Raw genomic sequence first — 20181 nt, 5'->3', positions numbered from 1 at the left:
CCAGTATTAGTTAACTATAATAAGTATAATAAGTTATAATTAAAAGTTATATTTCGAGTTATATAGCGCCAATTTTGAATGATGAGCGCTTTACAATGATATCATTAGCCCGGTCATAGGAAACAATGCAAGCCAGCGCACATTGTGTGCACCATCTCAACTCCCTGGGGAGCAATCCTCCTAAGCGGCTCATGGGCATTGAGAAGATCTTGTACATGAGGGGTCTTACCTCCTACAGGGTATTCATTTATACACCCGAGTATAAAGCATCTATAATTGTGGATAAATTGCTTTGATGAAGGTCAAAAAGGCAGTGGGAAAGGTTCGAACTCGGGATCCTATTATCGGAAAGCATGCGCTCTACCAATCTTGAAAAGCCACATGCACATGAATGTGCATATAGCGCGAATTCCTGTATATACTTGTACAGGACGGTCGGACAGATGACCCCCTTGATCGACGTTCATGATCACAAATAAAATACTTATCATATATATACAAATAATGTCCCCATAGCCCTGTCTAATCGTGGTTACTACAGTGTCCTCTTGTTTCGGAGTTGCAAAGTACTTAAATAACGTAGGCATTGTAATAATTACTAAAGCCAGTATTAGTTAACTATAATAACTATAATAAGTTATAATTAAAAGTTATATTTCGAGTTATATAGCGCCAATTTTGAATGATGAGCGCTTTACAATGATATTATTAGCCCGGTCATAGGAAACAATGCAAGCCAGCGCACATTGTGTGCACCATCTCAACTCCCTGGGGAGCAATCCTCCTAAGCGGCTCATGGGCATTGAGAAGATCTTGTACATGAGGGGTCTTACCTCCTACAGGGTATTCATTTATACACCCGAGTATAAAGCATCTATAATTGTGGATAAATTGCTTTGATGAAGGTCAAAAAGGCAGTGGGAAAGGTTCGAACTCGGGATCCTATTATCGGAAAGCATGCGCTCTACCAATCTTGAAAAGCCACATGCACATGAATGTGCATATAGCGCGAATTCCTGTATATACTTGTACAGGACGGTCGGACAGATGACCCCCTTGTTTGACGTTCATGATCACAAATAAAATACTAATCATATATATACAAATAATGTCCCCATAGCCCTGTCTAATCGTGGTTACTACAGTGTCCTCTTGTTTCGGAGTTGCAAAGTGCTTAAATAACGTAGGCATTGTAATAATTACTAAAGACAATATCAGTTAACTATAAGTTATGATTAATAGTTATATTTCGAGTTATATAGCGCCAATTTTGGATGATTAGCGCTTTACAATGATATTATTAGCCCGGTCATAGGAAACAATGCAAGCCAGCGCACATTGTGTGCACCATCTCAACTCCCTGGGGAGCAATCCTCCTAAGCGGTTCATGGGCATTGAGAAGATCTTGTTCATGAGGGGTCTTACCTCCTACAGGGTATTCATTTATACACCCGAGTATAAAGCATCAATAAATGTGGATAAATTGCTTTGATGAAGGTCAAAAAGGCAGTGGGAAAGGTTCGAACTCGGGATCCTATTATCGGAAAGCATGCGCTCTACCAATCTTGAAAAGTCACATGCACATGAATGTGCATATAGCGCGAATTCCTGTATATACTTGTACAGGAAGTCGGACAGATGACCCCCTTGATCGACGTTCATGGTCACAAATAAAATACTAATCATATATATACAAATAATGTCCCCATAGCCCTGTCTAATAGTGGTTACTACAGTGTCCTCTTGTTTCGGAGTTGCAAAGTGCTTAAATAACGTAGGCATTGTAATAATTACTAAAGCCATAGTTAACTACAATAACTATAATAAGTTATGATTAAAAGTTATATTTCGAGTTATATAGCGCCAATTTTGAATGATGGGCGCTTTACAATGATATTATTAGCCCGGTCATAGGAAACAATGCAAGCCAGCGCACATTGTGTGCACCATCTCAACTCCCTGGGGAGCAATCCTCCTAAGCGGCTCATGGGCATTGAGAAGATCTTGTACATGAGGGGTCTTACCTCCTACAGGGTATTCATGTATACACCCGAGTATAAAGCATCTATAATTGTGGATAAATTGCTTTGATGAAGGTCAAAAAGGCAGTGGGAAAGGTTCGAACTCGGGATCCTATTATCGGAAAGCATGCGCTCTACCAATCTTGAAAAGCCACATGCACATGAATGTGCATATAGCGCGAATTCCTGTATATACTTGTACAGGACGGTCGGACAGAATCGGCGTTTACATGAACCGTCGAATCCGTCCACTGAATTCTAAATCTTACTTTCGAGAAAAACGGGTTTGAAAGTTTGACATTTTCCAACAGCGCTACAGCGCAATGTACGATAATTGCTATTGATAATTTTTAGTTAGTGTGAAAGCCTGAAACCAGCTTATAATCACCATATAAAAAACTAATCATAATTTTGAACGATCGTCGAGTAATGATAAAATAAGAATGATGATGTAATTTCGCACTACGCCTTTTACACCAAAAGTGGCAAGCGGAGCGCATTCGACAGTTCATAAAAACAAAAAGTGAATACGCGCAACACAAAAGCGCTGAATGCGCATGGATTCGTCGGTTCATGCAACCGTTCTTGCTCGTTTAATACACGCGCCCAATGCGGGTCATCGAACTTTCAATGTTGAACTGTTCGAGCTTACCTATCGAGTAATTTGGTTTAGGCCTACTACTTTCATTTTTCTTAATGAGACTTTAATTGATAAATGAATAATTCAGGAAATAACAGGACTTCGATCATAAACATTTCCTAAATATTGATCTCCCTTCAAATTGTGTTCCTTATAATATTGTTTCTGTTTCAATTTGTTATTTGTCTAATAAGCCACTCTACCCCCCCCCCCCATCACATCTTGTTTCCCCAATCGTTTTCTATATAATTCATCTTTATATGGAGTTGAATTCAACCACTCATTGAATCATTGCATACTGCTTGGCCTCTCGATCATACCACTTCATTATTTTCTTTATCCTCTTTCTGATTTCTCTTTCACTTTTCTGAATCAATTTGATCTCCATATATTTTCGCTCACAATTTGGGTATTTTCATGATCATATAATTCCATTTCCAACACTCCTACATGTATACCATCTCTCTTCAAAGACCTTGATTTATATGAACGAAAATGTAACCATAAACTAAACACATTATTGATATCGGGCTTGACATGTAGCATCTACTTCTAGTATAGGAAATAATCCTGAACTGAAGTTTGTAACCCCTTTTCCTGAAGTATGACAGGTAGATTACTACAATTATGTTGGAACATTGTATATAATATGTTATCAAATAATAACTAAACACAACAAAATTATATTTTCACATCCAAACTTTATTTGACATCAATCTTAAACACACTAGACAAAGCTTATTTAATAATCAATTATCACAAATTACAACTCTTTGAGTAATAACAACTGTGGCATTGATACCGCTGACGATTGTAGTGTGACCTAATCTAAAACACATCATAATCCTATATATTTAGGTGAAGTAATAGGACAATTTTCGAGTGTTACACATATTTAATGAATAAAATAAATTAAATTCAAATCATGCGCCATTCAGTGTACTTATTTTCTTGGGCTATATCATGAATTCATCACGAGTTACATAATATTATCATGAGATTCAAAACGATTTGAGTAAAGGTCAAATAAAGATCTGCATTAAAGTGAACTGGTAACAATGTTCATGATTTCACAAGCAGTGAGCTGAAATAACAAGCCAGAAAGTTATAACTTTTCCAGTTCAAATCAGCTTCTGACCTGGTATACTATACCTCATATTGTCCAATAGGTAATGCACAAGAACAACGGTTTTCACGAAACCATGTAACACTATTCACACATATATTTTCAGTGAAGATATGTTTTTGAAATTATTTGTATTTACAGTGCGTTATTCCTTCATCAAAAGTTTAAGATACAGTATCACAATTAAAAAAAACTCTCTAATACAATGCGGCCAGTTCACTAATTGTTATTAAATGCCCCTTGTCAATGTACTAAATTTGTAATGCGCTTATGGTAACTTTGCCTTGAACTTGTACTGATCTTCAATACCTAATATAAATAACCACTTAAAGAGGTAATGTTCAACACAGTAAGGGCTCAACATGATGTATGATCATGAACCCAACACTATACATATGCACATTAAGCCGGCACCCATTGGCACCAAAACAAATTGAACATCCTTGCCCAACTGTCAGCTATTGTAGCTTTAACCAGATGTGGTAGCTTGAAATATTCTATTTTACAAAAGTGGGCAAATAGCAAAAGATAATAAAAATATCTTGGATATGAATCATAATTACAACATGTAAGCATGCTCCATCAGTGTAACCATAGAATCCTGAAAGGTTTTACATTCATTTGCATCAATTTATTGACAATTAAATTAGGCTGAATCTTTTATATTTTTCATTCATCACTTTGCTTTTTATAATTATGAAATTCTTAACCTTGAAATCTTGATGTTCTTACAGGTGTAATAATAATAATATTCTGTTTTTATATAGCACATGATACATCAATAAAACGATGTGTCTAAGTGCTTTACAGATATATATATATCATTACCCAGTCATCTGATTTAGGCTTGCCAGCACACAATGTATGCATGTTCTTCACTCCCTGGGGAGCATTCCGCCCAGTCCCCATTTTACAAACGCACACTTGCTCATCCAACTACATTAACTTTTGCATCCTACCGGGTACCCATTTAACACCTGGGTGGAGAGTGACAAATGTAGATTAACGTCTCGCCAAAGGACATTAGTGCTGCAGCAGAACTTGAACCCTGTACCTTGTGATCTGCAGTCGGATGACTTATCCACTAGACCACAACACCTCTATGATGAAAGTAAAGTTGAGTTATCACATTCCTGGAATCTGGTGGTACATGTACAAGAGATTGCAGCACAAAGCAAGTTCAGGTCATCTCCACCTGAAAATAAAATAAAAAGATAACTGCATGTGATGTCTTGCCTGCACCTCACAATTTGCCTATTACGTATGAACACTACCAATTGATATCTAAATTTGGTAGCATTCGGCCAAGTTGACTAAAAACAGGTGAAATGACCAACCACTGGATGGCAACACTATTCATTCACTAAAACATAATTGATTTTTGATCTTGGTGATGAAATTCTTCCTCATAATGGTTGGGTGCAGGTTTAATGAAATTTGGACATATACTTCTGAAATGACAATTTAACAAAAGGTTATTTTTGAAGCAAAATATAACACAAGTGACCATAATTCACCTTTGTCCACGACCTTAGATATGAAAATTCTTCCACATAATCTACATGTATGATCCTTAATAATGATCGGGTGCAAGTTTCATTAAATTGCATACTTAAAAGTTTCTGAAGTAATATTAAACATTACTTACTTTTGACCTTGACCTTGACCTTGTTCATAAAATTTCTTCCACATAATAAAGTGATGCTTGATAATAGGCCATTTTTGTAATGTAGCCAAATTTAATGCATAAGTCTTTGTGAAGTGCCTCAATACATGTTATTTCATTCACCTGAAAAGAATAATAGTATTTCAATAGACAGAATCCGAACTGCATATATTAGTTGTTGCCAGGTTGGACAAACATTATGGCTTGACCTACCTAGCAACACTAAATATATGCAGTTTGCCTTCTGACTATTGAAATACTATTATTCTTATAAGGTGAATGAAATAACTTGTACTGAGGCACTTCACAAAGACTTATGCATTAAATTTGGTTACATTACGAACGTGGCCCATTGCTATATGCAATTTTCATCAAATTTGGACATAACCTTTTGAAATGAGAGTGATTTTAAATTTTTGATGCCGGGGTAGGAAAAAGCGGTACCTACATTGTATGTCTCACTCTAGCTATGCAGACGAGACAAAAAATCTTCAGAGAATCATGACAGTTAAATAATGACTCTGTAAATCACTCTGCTATCACAATTATTCTTTTGTTGAACAAACAAGACATAAAGGAGACATAAAGAAGAAAAAAAAGGTCAAACTGAATTACTTACCAGATCACACAGCACTCTTCACCAGAATGCAGCTAAAGGTCATGCCAGGATTTCTGCGAGAAACTTCCAACTTTTTATTGCTGGAAAACAAATGAAAATTTTCAAAAAATTAATTATTTGCCAAGTTGACCCGGCCGAGTCTTGTCATAGATTACAGTTTGAATTCATAAACATACCGTTTCCCTGGTTCTGAGATAAAAATTGGATAACTCGTATAAAGTAATTCCGTAAATTTCGCCTTTGGAAATACGTAATTTAAATTTTTTAAATTTTACATAGAAAAGAAATATGTATTTTTTCTTCTGTCTCATTTTTTATTTCAATTAGATCTAAATCAAGAAAAAAGGGAGAGAAAGTTTTTGTACCAGAACTTCCAGAAGTGGTACAAAATCGGTAGTAATCGATCAATCTACCCCCATTGTGCGAGCCGTAAAAAGTACCATCTAAATGGGAAATGTTGGCAAAAGTCCGTTTTATTAAAGAATGACCCATACCAGACGGTTATTTCTGTCTAACCCAAACCATGCTAACCCAATCCTGACCTAAACTGAAGTAGTATCACCAACCTAGACCGAAAAATCAGGTCAACGTCGCTATTCATAAGGACCGCTATTCATAAGGACCGCTATTCATAAGGTCCGCTTTTCATAAGGACTGCTATTCATAAGGCTGCTTTTCATAATTTGAGAAAAGGGTTCCTATTCATAATACTAGAAAAGGGTCGCTATTCATAACACGACAAGAGGGTCGCTATTCATAACACGGAATGAGGGTCGCTATTCATAATACCGAAAGAGGGCCGATCGCTATTCATCAGGATCATTATTCATAATCGAAGAAGAGGGTCACTATTCATAACACGAGAAGAGGGTCGCTATTCATAATACAAGAAGAGACTCGCTATTCAGAAAACGAGGAAAGGGTCGCTATTCATAAATTTTAATGAGGGTCGCTATTCATAACAGGAGAAGAGGGTCCCTATTCATACAAAAATGAAAGTAAAAAAAGCAATAAACAAAATGATAATAAGAAAGCAAAATGGATAGGGGACACCCCACGGCTGTAGCGTGGGTGCGGGGGGTGGGGGGGGACGCCACATGGCCCTGAATGTTTGTAGAAAACATTCATTGAAAACATACATTTTTTTTTTAAAGAAAAAAAAGGCATGCCCCAATAAGATATGTGACCCATCATCCCGGGCCCTAGCCCCCTCCCCCCCCCCCCCCAATCAGTCTGACCAAGCTGCGCGATTCGGCCCACCCACCCTGAAGTATTTCCTTGGTACAAGTGCATATTATCGACAATTCTCGTCCAAGTAGTTCATAGATGGCGTAGCCTGTGTGTGTTTCATGGGGGGGGGGGTGGTGGGGGTGTAGCACTGTTGCCATCAAGGGGCTGATCTAACATGTCCCTTATCCTCAGCAAAGGAAGGAAGCGACAGAGAGGGGGTTATAGGGACCTAAGTTATATACAATATTCAAGCTTTTCGTAAATATACAATACAAGTAAGGATTTTCAAGATTTTAAGCCATATAAGATACGATTTTGTGACCTTAAGGCATTATGGGAACGGTGGCGTCCCCTGTATCATGTCTTTTTAAAAGTATTTTTTTCTTTTCAGCTTTGATAATTATATAGAGACATCCCCATAATCTAGCTAATATATTTCCCCCGCTTCAGTGGGGACAAGAGAAAGGAAAACAAAACACAGCCATAATCCTGTCGTAATTTGTCCCCTTTGTGGGAAATCTTGCTCCCCCTCCCCCCCCCCCCCCCCCCCCCCCCCCTCAACTGAGAGTCAAACTTATGAACATTTATTTTGGTGACAATTAAGACGATACATTTTACAAGGAAACCACCTCGGCCACCCCCCCCCCCCCCCCGAAAATAAACATAAATGTTCAATATCTGACTGTCCGAGTCGTCATCATATAGGCATAGGCGGCATGGGGGTGGAGGGTGGGGCTGGATATTTCATAATTCAAATTCAAATTGTATTGATTTAAAAAGAATCTTTAATTTGTGAATGTATAGAGAGAAAAGGTGAGTAGATCTACACAAATCACAGACCAATTGACACTGTTGCAGTTTGTGTCAGCATCATCAGGACAGAGCTATTACCAGCCAGGCCCCTATTTCTATTAGTTATTAGCGTTCCCGCACAGAAAATGTACCCATGACATTGTGCACAGAATTTTTGGAATAGAATACTCATCTTTCTATTACAATAATATCAAAACAAAACAAAAGACAAGGGATTGAAACAATTATTTGCATACTAAGTTAACTAACACTAACAGTAGTTCGATCTAAATCTAGACAAAATCTAGTCACTAATTTCAAAGTTAAACTCATAGTCTTAAACCACCCTGACACTTGCACGATATTGGTTTGCGCATTGGTTTGCCCATTGTTTCATGTCACGTTTTTGCCATAACAGGAAGCGTTTGCGGAACATGCTGGAGGATGATCGAGGCCAATGCGGGACAAAGCTTGAAATTTGTGGCAGAATTTTCAAAATGTTTAAAATTTTGGCACAACAAATTTGGTGGATGACTTTCGTGAACACTTCAGGAACATGAGTATCCTATACGTATTCTACCTGTGTCCATACTGACCGGTGCGTGCCAATGCCCGAGTGACACGCATGTTTACGACTAGTTCACTATATGATTTACAAATAAATTGCTCATAATTTGTGCATCGGCTGCGGATACTTCCAGCAGTTTTCACATTACTTGCGCATTTTCTACGCATGGGCATTCGACGGCACAGAAAACTAAGGAAAACAGGAAAAGAAAAAGTGACCGCTGCGCGCTGAAAGCATCTTGTAGATCTAACACTGCTTGAATATTAATGGCGTGAACAATATTTAAGTATGGCGTATATGCGGGACTCAAAATTTGTGAAAGCTTCAGGGTGGCTAAACTCTTATTTAACTTAGTCTAAACTCTAGTTTAAAATAAAATGAATAGTAGTGAGTGATCGACAACCATGAACAACACCATGCATTTACCGCCGTCCACACTTAATAATTTCAACAGTTAATAATAATAGTCTACCCATATTTTAAAACAAATACTGAAATGATAACACATTAGACTTAGAGTTAGATTTAGAATTCATAGTACGAACAATCGTCCGTCTTGACTTGGACCTATATATTGTCCATTGTCCATTGAAATTGATTTTATCTACATCTCTAGATTTACTAACACCGAAATCAACAGGTGGGACAACCCGAGTTTTGAGTTCGAAATATCTGCTTAAATGTGTTATAAATTGGTATAATTTAAGCAGCGACTTCAGATTTTCATTAAATTCATGCATCTAATATCATAAAAGTACAACTAGGTACACGAAACACAGTTTTCTTACCAATTTTTACATCCCGTTCAGACGCTGCTACAGATTCGACGGTTCATCGTCTGCTAGAATTGAAGGAAGGCGGGTTTCATGAACCGTCGAATTCGCGGATTCGTCGGTTCATGCAATCGCTCCGGGCAACGTTTCGTTTGTAGTAAAAATATAAATATGTTTTTGTCAAAAATTATCTCAAATCAGCATCTGAAAATTTGTCAGTAGAAAGATATCATAACAATCAACGCAATTATGGAGAAAAATTTTTTTGAAAAATTTGCCAAAAATCGACGGATTCGACGGTTCATGTAAACGCTGACGGGACCCCCTTGATCGACGTTCATGATCACAAATAAAATAATAATCATATATATACAAATAATGTCCCCATAGCCCTGTCTAATAGTGGTTACTACAGTGTCCTCTTGTTTCGGAGTTGCAAAGTACTTAAATAACGTAGGCATTGTAATAATTACTAAAGCCAATATTAGTTAACTATAATAACTAAAATAAGTTATAATTAAAAGTTATATTTCTAGTTATAGCGCCAATTTTGAATGATGAGCGCTTTACAATGATATTATTAGCCCGGTCATAGGAAACAATGCAAGCCAGCGCACATTGTGTGCACCATCTCAACTCCCTGGGGAGCAATCTTCCTAAGCGGCTCATTGGCATTGAGAAGAACTTGTACATGAGGGGTCTTACCTTCTACAGGGTATTCATTTATACACCCGAGTATAAAGCATCAATTGTGGATAAATTGCCTTGATGAAGGTCAAAAAGGCAGTGGGAAAGGTTCGAACTCGGGATCCTATTATCGGAAAGCATGCGCTCTACCAATCTTGAAAAGCCACATGCACATGAATGTGCATATAGCGCGAATTCCTGTATATACTTGTACAGGAAGTCGGACAGATGACTCCCTTGATCGACGTTCATGATCACAAATAAAATACTAATCATATATATACAAATAATGTCCCCATAGCCCTGTCTAATCGTGGTTACTACAGTGTCCTCTTGTTTCGGAGTTGCAAAGTGCTTAAATAACGTAGGCATTGTAATAATTACTAAAGCCAATATCAGTTAACTATAATAACTATAATAAGTTATGATTAAAAGTTATATTTCGAGTTATATAGCGCCAATTTTGAATGATGGGCGCTTTACAATGATATTATTAGCCCGGTCATAGGAAACATGCAAGCCAGCGCACATTGTGTGCACCATCTCAACTCCCTGGGGAGCAATCCTCCTACGCTCATGGGCATTGAGAAGATCTTGTACATGAGGGGTCTTACCTCCTACAGGGTATTCATTTATACACCCGAGTATAAAGCATCAATACTGTCTTGTGGATAAATTGCTTTGATGAAGGTCAAAAAGGCAGTGGGAAAGGTTCGAACTCGGGATCCTATTATCGGAAAGCATGCGCTCTACCAATCATGAAAAGCCACATGCACATAAATGTGCATATAGCGCGAATTCCTGTATATACTTGTACAGGAAGTCGGACAGATGACCCCCTTGATCGACGTTCATGATCACAAATAAAATACTAATCATATATATACAAATAATGTCCCCATAGCCCTGTCTAATAGTGGTTACTACAGTGTCCTCTTGTTTCGGAGTTGCAAAGTACTTAAATAACGTAGGCATTGTAATAATTACTAAAGCCAGTATTAGTTAACTAGGCTATAATAACTATAATAAGTTATAACTAGACTTTAATTCGTCACTTAGACGAATTAGGTGATACGTATGATAATGGTTTACATAACAAATAATGCATTACACGATATATTATGTTATGAAATGCTTCTCCCATTTATATACTTCTCCCATTATGATCTATCCATATATCAAGATTAAATTGTGTCTCCTTGATCATCATGGATCTAGGGAAGATAGATTGAAACAATATATGACCTTTGACCCTGTGCAGTAACCAGTTACACATTTGACTCTAATTTACATCATGAAGAACACCTTTTGACGATTTTATCTTATTCAAAGAAATGAAAATGTAATTGATAAATGATAATGAAGATGATCATGATCATGAGCGTGATCCTGATATCTTATTGAAAAAATGAGGGGTGATTTAGATAGCATATAGTCTCAGCTACAACATCCTTAAATATCAACAAAATCCAAGCAGGAATAACGGCGATATTGCTCGCAAAAGACAGAAATGTAGAATCCAGATTTGAGGAAAAGTCATCTCCCATAGGGATTAGACACAAAAAGTAATCGTTTAAGTGAAAATAGGGTAATAATAAAGCAAATAGTTTATTCGCAGATGTACGTGTTTTAATAATCAAAGGAGATGGTACAGTGAAAGGTCAAAAAGAAAAAAAAAAGTAAAGGAAAAAAAGTGGTTGGAGACGCCCAGACTCGAACCAGGGACCTCGAGGATAGAATTCAAGTGCGTTAACGATATACCAAAACAATTCTCGCTACCCTAAATAGGTACGAAAATCTCGAAATTCGCGAGACGAGGTAATTTTCACTCTCTCGGGTCGTCACTACAACTTCCGGTATAGAGTCCCATCCCAAGTCACGGCCTTCATCCACCCCCATTTTTCAGGGTTCTTACGCTTGGAATCATGAGCCCAGCACTGTGCAGCCTCACAAAAGAAAACCATCGTCACTGATGTTAAAAGACGCAAAAAACAACGAACGAAATGTTCAAATAAACGTTGAAATATTTGCGAAAAAAAAAACAAGACCGAGCAGACGACATATTCGGTGCATACACGTTGTGTGGCGACGGCGTTTTACGTTTGCGCTATCGCGCCTAGTAATATAGTGCCTGCACAGGAAGCTGTAATGTCGAAAAGCTATCCCATAATGCAATGCGCGTTTTCAGGATTTTCCCCGGATCTCGGCAGAATCGCTATTTGGGGTAGCGAGAATTCACATAGCGATTACACGTAAACGGAAAATGGGATTCTCAAATCCCACTTTGCAAGTGCAATATGAGCATGATCCCGGCATCTGATCAAAAAATAAAAGACACATTTGAGATAGCTTATTGTCTCCGCTACAACATACTCGAAGCTCAGCGTAAACAAAGATAAAACAACAGAGATATTGCTCGCGAAAGAGGGAAATGTGGAATCCAGTTTTGAGAAATAGTCATGTCCCATAGACAATACACGCAAAATGTGAAAAACTGACATGCCTCCTTTAATCGCAAAAATACGCCATGATACCTTTGTCAAACTGGAAAGGTGTGGTCACTGCATTTGTAGAAAATTATCTCAGCTAGAAAATATCGAAATTAAAGAGAAAAACAATCTATATTTACAGAAATACAATCAATTTCCCAAAAATATGCAAACGTCATAATATGCAAATTTAAATTTTGAGTTTGGAGGCCATTATGATGACATTATGACTTAATTGAGGGTCAAATGAGACATGAAATCATATCTCCATTTCATAATCTATCCAAATATGAAAAAATATTAGGAGTTTCTATCTATTCTAAAGAGTTAAAATGAAATTTATATAGGCATGTTTTTGCCCATGTATTGTGGATAAAGATAACGCAAATCCGCGCGTGCTGTCAACTTTGACGGACGCTCATTGCGTTAATAAAATGTGAACAAATTATCAATATGCTTGGAAAAATGTGCCACATATGATGACAGAGAAAATTCGGCGATTCTACGTTGCAAAATGCCAGTACGCGCGGAAACGCGCACGCATGCGCGTTTGCGCGATTTTTTTGCGAAATGCTTTAAATGGCCTGAAACGTATGCAAAAAAAATTTGGGATGATTCGGAGCATTTTAAATTTTTGCGCGCGCGTAAACGCGCGGACGAACGCGCACGCGCTCATTTGCGCACTTTTATTGACCTCAACTTGACCGGACGGATATTGATCTTAATCATGATAATTATGAATAGGAAATAACTTTCCGTTACGAAGATATGATCATAAGTTGATTTTCACAAAATGGCGCATGGATGACGTCACGATCAATTTGACTCTCTAAAAAGTCACGCAGTTCTAAGTTAGACTAAGATCTATCATCATGGCAAGTTTCATGATAATGGCATTATTCAGTCTTGAGATATCCTGCGAACAAATTCGAGGAAGAATAATAATAAATAAATAAATAATAAAAATCTTGACGAAATCAAAAGGTGATACGTCTACGTACGTATCACCTAATTAAAAGTTATATTTCGAGTTATATAGCGCCAATTTTGAATGATGAGCGCTTTACAATGATATTATTAGCCCGGTCATAGGAAACAATGCAAGCCAGCGCACATTGTGTGCACCATCTCAACTCCCTGGGGAGCAATCCTCCTAAGCGGCTCATGGGCATTGAGAAGATCTTGTACATGAGGGGTCTTACCTCCTACAGGGTATTCATTTATACACCCGAGTATAAAGCCTCTATAATTGTGGATAAATTGCTTTGATGAAGGTCAAAAAGGCAGTGGGAAAGGTTCGAACTCGGGATCCTATTATTGGAAAGCATGCGCTCTACCAATCTTGAAAAGCCACATGCACATGAATGTGCATATAGCGCGAATTCCTGTATATACTTGTACAGGACGGTCGGACAGATGACCCCCTTGATCGACGTTCATGATCACAAATAAAATACTAATCATATATATACAAATAATGTCCCCATAGCCCTGTCTAATCGTGGTTACTACAGTGTCCTCTTGTTTCGGAGTTGCAAAGTGCTTAAATAACGTAGGCATTGTAATAATTACTAAAGCCAATAACTATAATAACTATAATAAGTTATGATTAAAAGTTATATTTCGAGTTATATAGCGCCAATTTTGAATGATGGGCGCTTTACAATGATATTATTAGCCCGGTCATAGGAAACATGCAAGCCAGCGCACATTGTGTGCACCATCTCAACTCCCTGGGGAGCAATCCTCCTAAGCGGCTCATGGGCATTGAGAAGATCTTGTACATGAGGGGTCTTACCTCCTACAGGGTATTCATTTATACACCCGAGTATAAAGCATCAATACTGTCTTGTGGATATGATCACAAATAAAATACTAATCATATATTATACAAATAATGAATGGTTATGAGTTCAATAGTGCGAATATGTTCATGAGTTGAAAGATTAACATTCTATTCAACGAGGCGTCAGCCGAGTTGAATAGAATTAACGTTAATCTTTCAACGAATGAAAATATTTGCACTATTAAACGAATGAAAAACATTCATTATTTGTTTTATACAACATCGAAGAAGACCTAATAGAACGTTAATCAACAAATTATGCTTTACTCCTTATAAAGATAAATTACAGTTCGAGTCAAGCCTTCTCAATTACATGCAGATTGCCTTCGCGTCAGATACACGCAGGGATACGCGCGCGCACATGCAGCAGAGAGATACGCAGTCTGCATATAACCAAAAATGCACGGCGCATATAACCAAAAATGCACGACCGTGCAATATACCATCTATTGAATATCATGTGACCAACAATCGTCCAATCAAATGACAAGGATCCACGTAGGTGTTGTATAAATACAAATAATGTCCCCATAGCCCTGTCTAATAGTGGTTACTACAGTGTCCTCTTGTTTCGGAGTTGCAAAGTACTTAAATAACGTAGGCATTGTAATAATTACTAAAGCCAGTATTAGTTAACTATAATAACTATAATAAGTTATAATTAAAAGTTATATTTCGAGTTATATAGCGCCAATTTTGAATGATGAGCGCTTTACAATGATATTATTAGCCCGGTCATAGGAAACAATGCAAGCCAGCGCACATTGTGTGCACCATCTCAACTCCCTGGGGAGCAATCCTCCTAAGCGGCTCATGGGCATTGAGAAGATCTTGTACATGAGGGGTCTTACCTCCTACAGGGTATTCATGTATACACCCGAGTATAAAGCATCTATAATTGTGGATAAATTGCTTTGATGAAGGTCAAAAAGGCAGTGGGAAAGGTTCGAACTCGGGATCCTATTATCGGAAAGCATGCGCTCTACCAATCTTGAAAAGCCACATGCACATGAATGTGCATATAGCGCGAATTCCTGTATATACTTGTACAGGAAGTCGGACAGATGACCCCCTTGATCGACGTTCATGATCACAAATAAAATACTATTCATATATACACAAATAATGTCCCCATAGCCCTGTCTAATCGTGGTTACTACAGTGTCCTCTTGTTTCGGAGTTGCAAAGTACTTAAATAACGTAGGCATTGTAATAATTACTAAAGCCAATATTAGTTAACTATAATAACTAAAATAAGTTATAATTAAAAGTTATATTTCTAGTTATAGCGCCAATTTTGAATGATGAGCGCTTTACAATGATATTATTAGCCCGGTCATAGGAAACAATGCAAGCCAGCGCACATTGTGTGCACCATCTCAACTCCCTGGGGAGCAATCTTCCTAAGCGGCTCATTGGCATTGAGAAGAACTTGTACATGAGGGGTCTTACCTTCTACAGGGTATTCATTTATACACCCGAGTATAAAGCATCAATTGTGGATAAATTGCCTTGATGAAGGTCAAAAAGGCAGTGGGAAAGGTTCGAACTCGGGATCCTATTATCGGAAAGCATGCGCTCTACCAATCTTGAAAAGCCACATGCACATGAATGTGCATATAGCGCGAATTCCTGTATATACTTGTACAGGAAGTCGGACAGATGACTCCCTTGATCGACGTTCATGATCACAAATAAAATACTAATCATATATATACAAATAATGTCCCCATAGCCCTGTCTAATCGTGGTTACTACAGTGTCCTCTTGTTTCGGAGTTGCAAAGTGCTTAAATAACGTAGGCATTGTAATAATTACTAAAGCCAATATCAGTTAACTATAATAACTATAATAAGTTATGATTAAAAGTTATATTTCGAGTTATATAGCGCCAATTTTGAATGATGGGCGCTTTACAATGATATTATTAGCCCGGTCATAGGAAACATGCAAGCCAGCGCACATTGTGTGCACCATCTCAACTCCCTGGGGAGCAATCCTCCTAAGCGGCTCATGGGCATTGAGAAGATCTTGTACATGAGGGGTCTTACCTCCTACAGGGTATTCATTTATACACCCGAGTATAAAGCATCAATACTGTCTTGTGGATAAATTGCTTTGATGAAGGTCAAAAAGGCAGTGGGAAAGGTTCGAACTCGGGATCCTATTATCGGAAAGCATGCGCTCTACCAATCATGAAAAGCCACATGCACATGAATGTGCATATAGCGCGAATTCCTGTATATACTTGTACAGGAAGTCGGACAGATGACCCCCTTGATCGACGTTCATGATCACAAATAAAATACTAATCATATATATACAAATAATGTCCCCATAGCCCTGTCTAATAGTGGTTACTACAGTGTCCTCTTGTTTCGGAGTTGCAAAGTACTTAAATAACGTAGGCATTGTAATAATTACTAAAGCCAGTATTAGTTAACTAGGCTATAATAACTATAATAAGTTATAATTAAAAGTTATATTTCGAGTTATATAGCGCCAATTTTGAATGATGAGCGCTTTGCAATGATATTATTAGCCCGGTCATAGGAAACAATGCAAGCCAGCGCACATTGTGTGCACCATCTCAACTCCCTGGGGAGCAATCCTCCTAAGCGGCTCATGGGCATTGAGAAGATCTTGTACATGAGGGGTCTTACCTCCTACAGGGTATTCATTTATACACCCGAGTATAAAGCCTCTATAATTGTGGATAAATTGCTTTGATGAAGGTCAAAAAGGCAGTGGGAAAGGTTCGAACTCGGGATCCTATTATTGGAAAGCATGCGCTCTACCAATCTTGAAAAGCCACATGCACATGAATGTGCATATAGCGCGAATTCCTGTATATACTTGTACAGGACGGTCGGACAGATGACCCCCTTGATCGACGTTCATGATCACAAATAAAATACTAATCATATATATACAAATAATGTCCCCATAGCCCTGTCTAATCGTGGTTACTACAGTGTCCTCTTGTTTCGGAGTTGCAAAGTGCTTAAATAACGTAGGCATTGTAATAATTACTAAAGCCAATAACTATAATAACTATAATAAGTTATGATTAAAAGTTATATTTCGAGTTATATAGCGCCAATTTTGAATGATGGGCGCTTTACAATGATATTATTAGCCCGGTCATAGGAAACATGCAAGCCAGCGCACATTGTGTGCACCATCTCAACTCCCTGGGGAGCAATCCTCCTAAGCGGCTCATGGGCATTGAGAAGATCTTGTACATGAGGGGTCTTACCTCCTACAGGGTATTCATTTATACACCCGAGTATAAAGCATCAATACTGTCTTGTGGATATGATCACAAATAAAATACTAATCATATATTATACAAATAATGAATGGTTATGAGTTCAATAGTGCGAATATGTTCATGAGTTGAAAGATTAACATTCTATTCAACGAGGCGTCAGCCGAGTTGAATAGAATTAACGTTAATCTTTCAACGAATGAAAATATTTGCACTATTAAACGAATGAAAAACATTCATTATTTGTTTTATACAACATCGAAGAAGACCTAATAGAACGTTAATCAACAAATTATGCTTTACTCCTTATAAAGATAAATTACAGTTCGAGTCAAGCCTTCTCAATTACATGCAGATTGCCTTCGCGTCAGATACACGCAGGGATACGCGCGCGCACATGCAGCAGAGAGATACGCAGTCTGCATATAACCAAAAATGCACGGCGCATATAACCAAAAATGCACGACCGTGCAATATACCATCTATTGAATATCATGTGACCAACAATCGTCCAATCAAATGACAAGGATCCACGTAGGTGTTGTATAAATACAAATAATGTCCCCATAGCCCTGTCTAATAGTGGTTACTACAGTGTCCTCTTGTTTCGGAGTTGCAAAGTACTTAAATAACGTAGGCATTGTAATAATTACTAAAGCCAGTATTAGTTAACTATAATAACTATAATAAGTTATAATTAAAAGTTATATTTCGAGTTATATAGCGCCAATTTTGAATGATGAGCGCTTTACAATGATATTATTAGCCCGGTCATAGGAAACAATGCAAGCCAGCGCACATTGTGTGCACCATCTCAACTCCCTGGGGAGCAATCCTCCTAAGCGGCTCATGGGCATTGAGAAGATCTTGTACATGAGGGGTCTTACCTCCTACAGGGTATTCATGTATACACCCGAGTATAAAGCATCTATAATTGTGGATAAATTGCTTTGATGAAGGTCAAAAAGGCAGTGGGAAAGGTTCGAACTCGGGATCCTATTATCGGAAAGCATGCGCTCTACCAATCTTGAAAAGCCACATGCACATGAATGTGCATATAGCGCGAATTCCTGTATATACTTGTACAGGAAGTCGGACAGATGACCCCCTTGATCGACGTTCATGATCACAAATAAAATACTATTCATATATACACAAATAATGTCCCCATAGCCCTGTCTAATCGTGGTTACTACAGTGTCCTCTTGTTTCGGAGTTGCAAAGTGCTTAAATAACGTAGGCATTGTAATAATTACTAAAGCCAATATCAGTTAACTATAATAACTATAATAAGTTATGATTAATAGTTATATTTCGAGTTATATAGCGCCAATTTTGGATGATTAGCGCTTTACAATGATATTATTAGCCCGGTCAAAGGAAACAATGCAAGCCAGCGCACATTGTGTGCACCATCTCAACTCCCTGGGGAGCAATCCTCCTAAGCGGCTCATGGGCATTGAGAAGATCTTGTACATGAGGGGTCTTACCTCCTACAGGGTATTCATTTAATATACACCCGAGTATAAAGCATCAATAATTGTGCATAAATTGCTTTGATGAAGGTCAAAAAGGCAGTGGGAAAGGTTCGAACTCGGGATCCTATTATCGGAAAGCATGCGCTCTACCAATCTTGAAAAGCCACATGCACATGAATGTGCATATAGCGCGAATTCCTGTATATACTTGTACAGGAAGTCGGACAGAATGACCCCCTTGATCGACGTTCATGATCACAAATAAAATACTAATCATGTCCCCATAGCCCTGTCTAATAGTGGTTACTACAGTGTCCTCTTGTTTCGGAGTTGCAAAGTACTTAAATAACGTAGGCATTGTATTATTACTAAAGCCAATATTAGTTAACTATAATAACTATAATAAGTTATAATTAAAAGTTATATTTCTAGTTATATAGCGCCAATTTTGAATGATGAGCGCTTTACAATGATATTATTAACCCGGTCATAGGAAACAATGCAAGCCAGCGCACATTGTGTGCACCATCTCAACTCCCTGGGGAGCAATCCTCCTAAGCGGCTCATGGGCATTGAGAAGATCTTGTACATGAGGGGTCTTACCTCCTACAGGGTATTCATTTATACACCCGAGTATAAAGCCTCTATAATTGTGGATAAATTGCTTTGATGAAGGTCAAAAAGGCAGTGGGAAAGGTTCGAACTCGGGATCCTATTATCGGAAAGCATGCGCTCTACCAATCTTGAAAAGCCACATGCACATGAATGTGCATATAGCGCGAATTCCTGTATATACTTGTACAGGACGGTCGGACAGATGACCCCCTTGATCGACGTTCATGATCACAAATAAAATACTAATCATATATATACAAATAATGTCCCCATAGCCCTGTCTAATCGTGGTTACTACAGTGTCCTCTTGTTTCGGAGTTGCAAAGTGCTTAAATAACGTAGGCATTGTAATAATTACTA

The 20181-nt window shown here is 37.9% G+C and overlaps 1 long non-coding RNA gene across 1 annotated transcript; it reads right to left on the bottom strand.

Annotated features, from left to right (window-relative positions):
- Positions 1–3342: 3342 nt before the first annotated feature.
- LOC115928027 lies at positions 3343–9517 on the bottom strand. Its single transcript, XR_004065829.1, has 3 exons — positions 9451–9517; positions 6073–6152; positions 3343–4982 (listed from the first exon to the last, which is right to left on the bottom strand). It is a non-coding gene; the product is annotated as an uncharacterized LOC115928027 (long non-coding RNA).
- Between the last annotated feature and the right edge of the window lie 10664 nt (positions 9518–20181).

The sequence above is a fragment of the Strongylocentrotus purpuratus genome, unplaced genomic scaffold (genome assembly GCF_000002235.5).
Source record: "Strongylocentrotus purpuratus isolate Spur 01 unplaced genomic scaffold, Spur_5.0 spur5_scaffold_21, whole genome shotgun sequence".
Lineage (NCBI taxonomy): Eukaryota > Metazoa > Echinodermata > Echinoidea > Camarodonta > Strongylocentrotidae > Strongylocentrotus > Strongylocentrotus purpuratus.
Note: the sequence above shows the minus strand (reverse complement) of the source record. Positions and strands in the feature narration are given on the sequence as shown.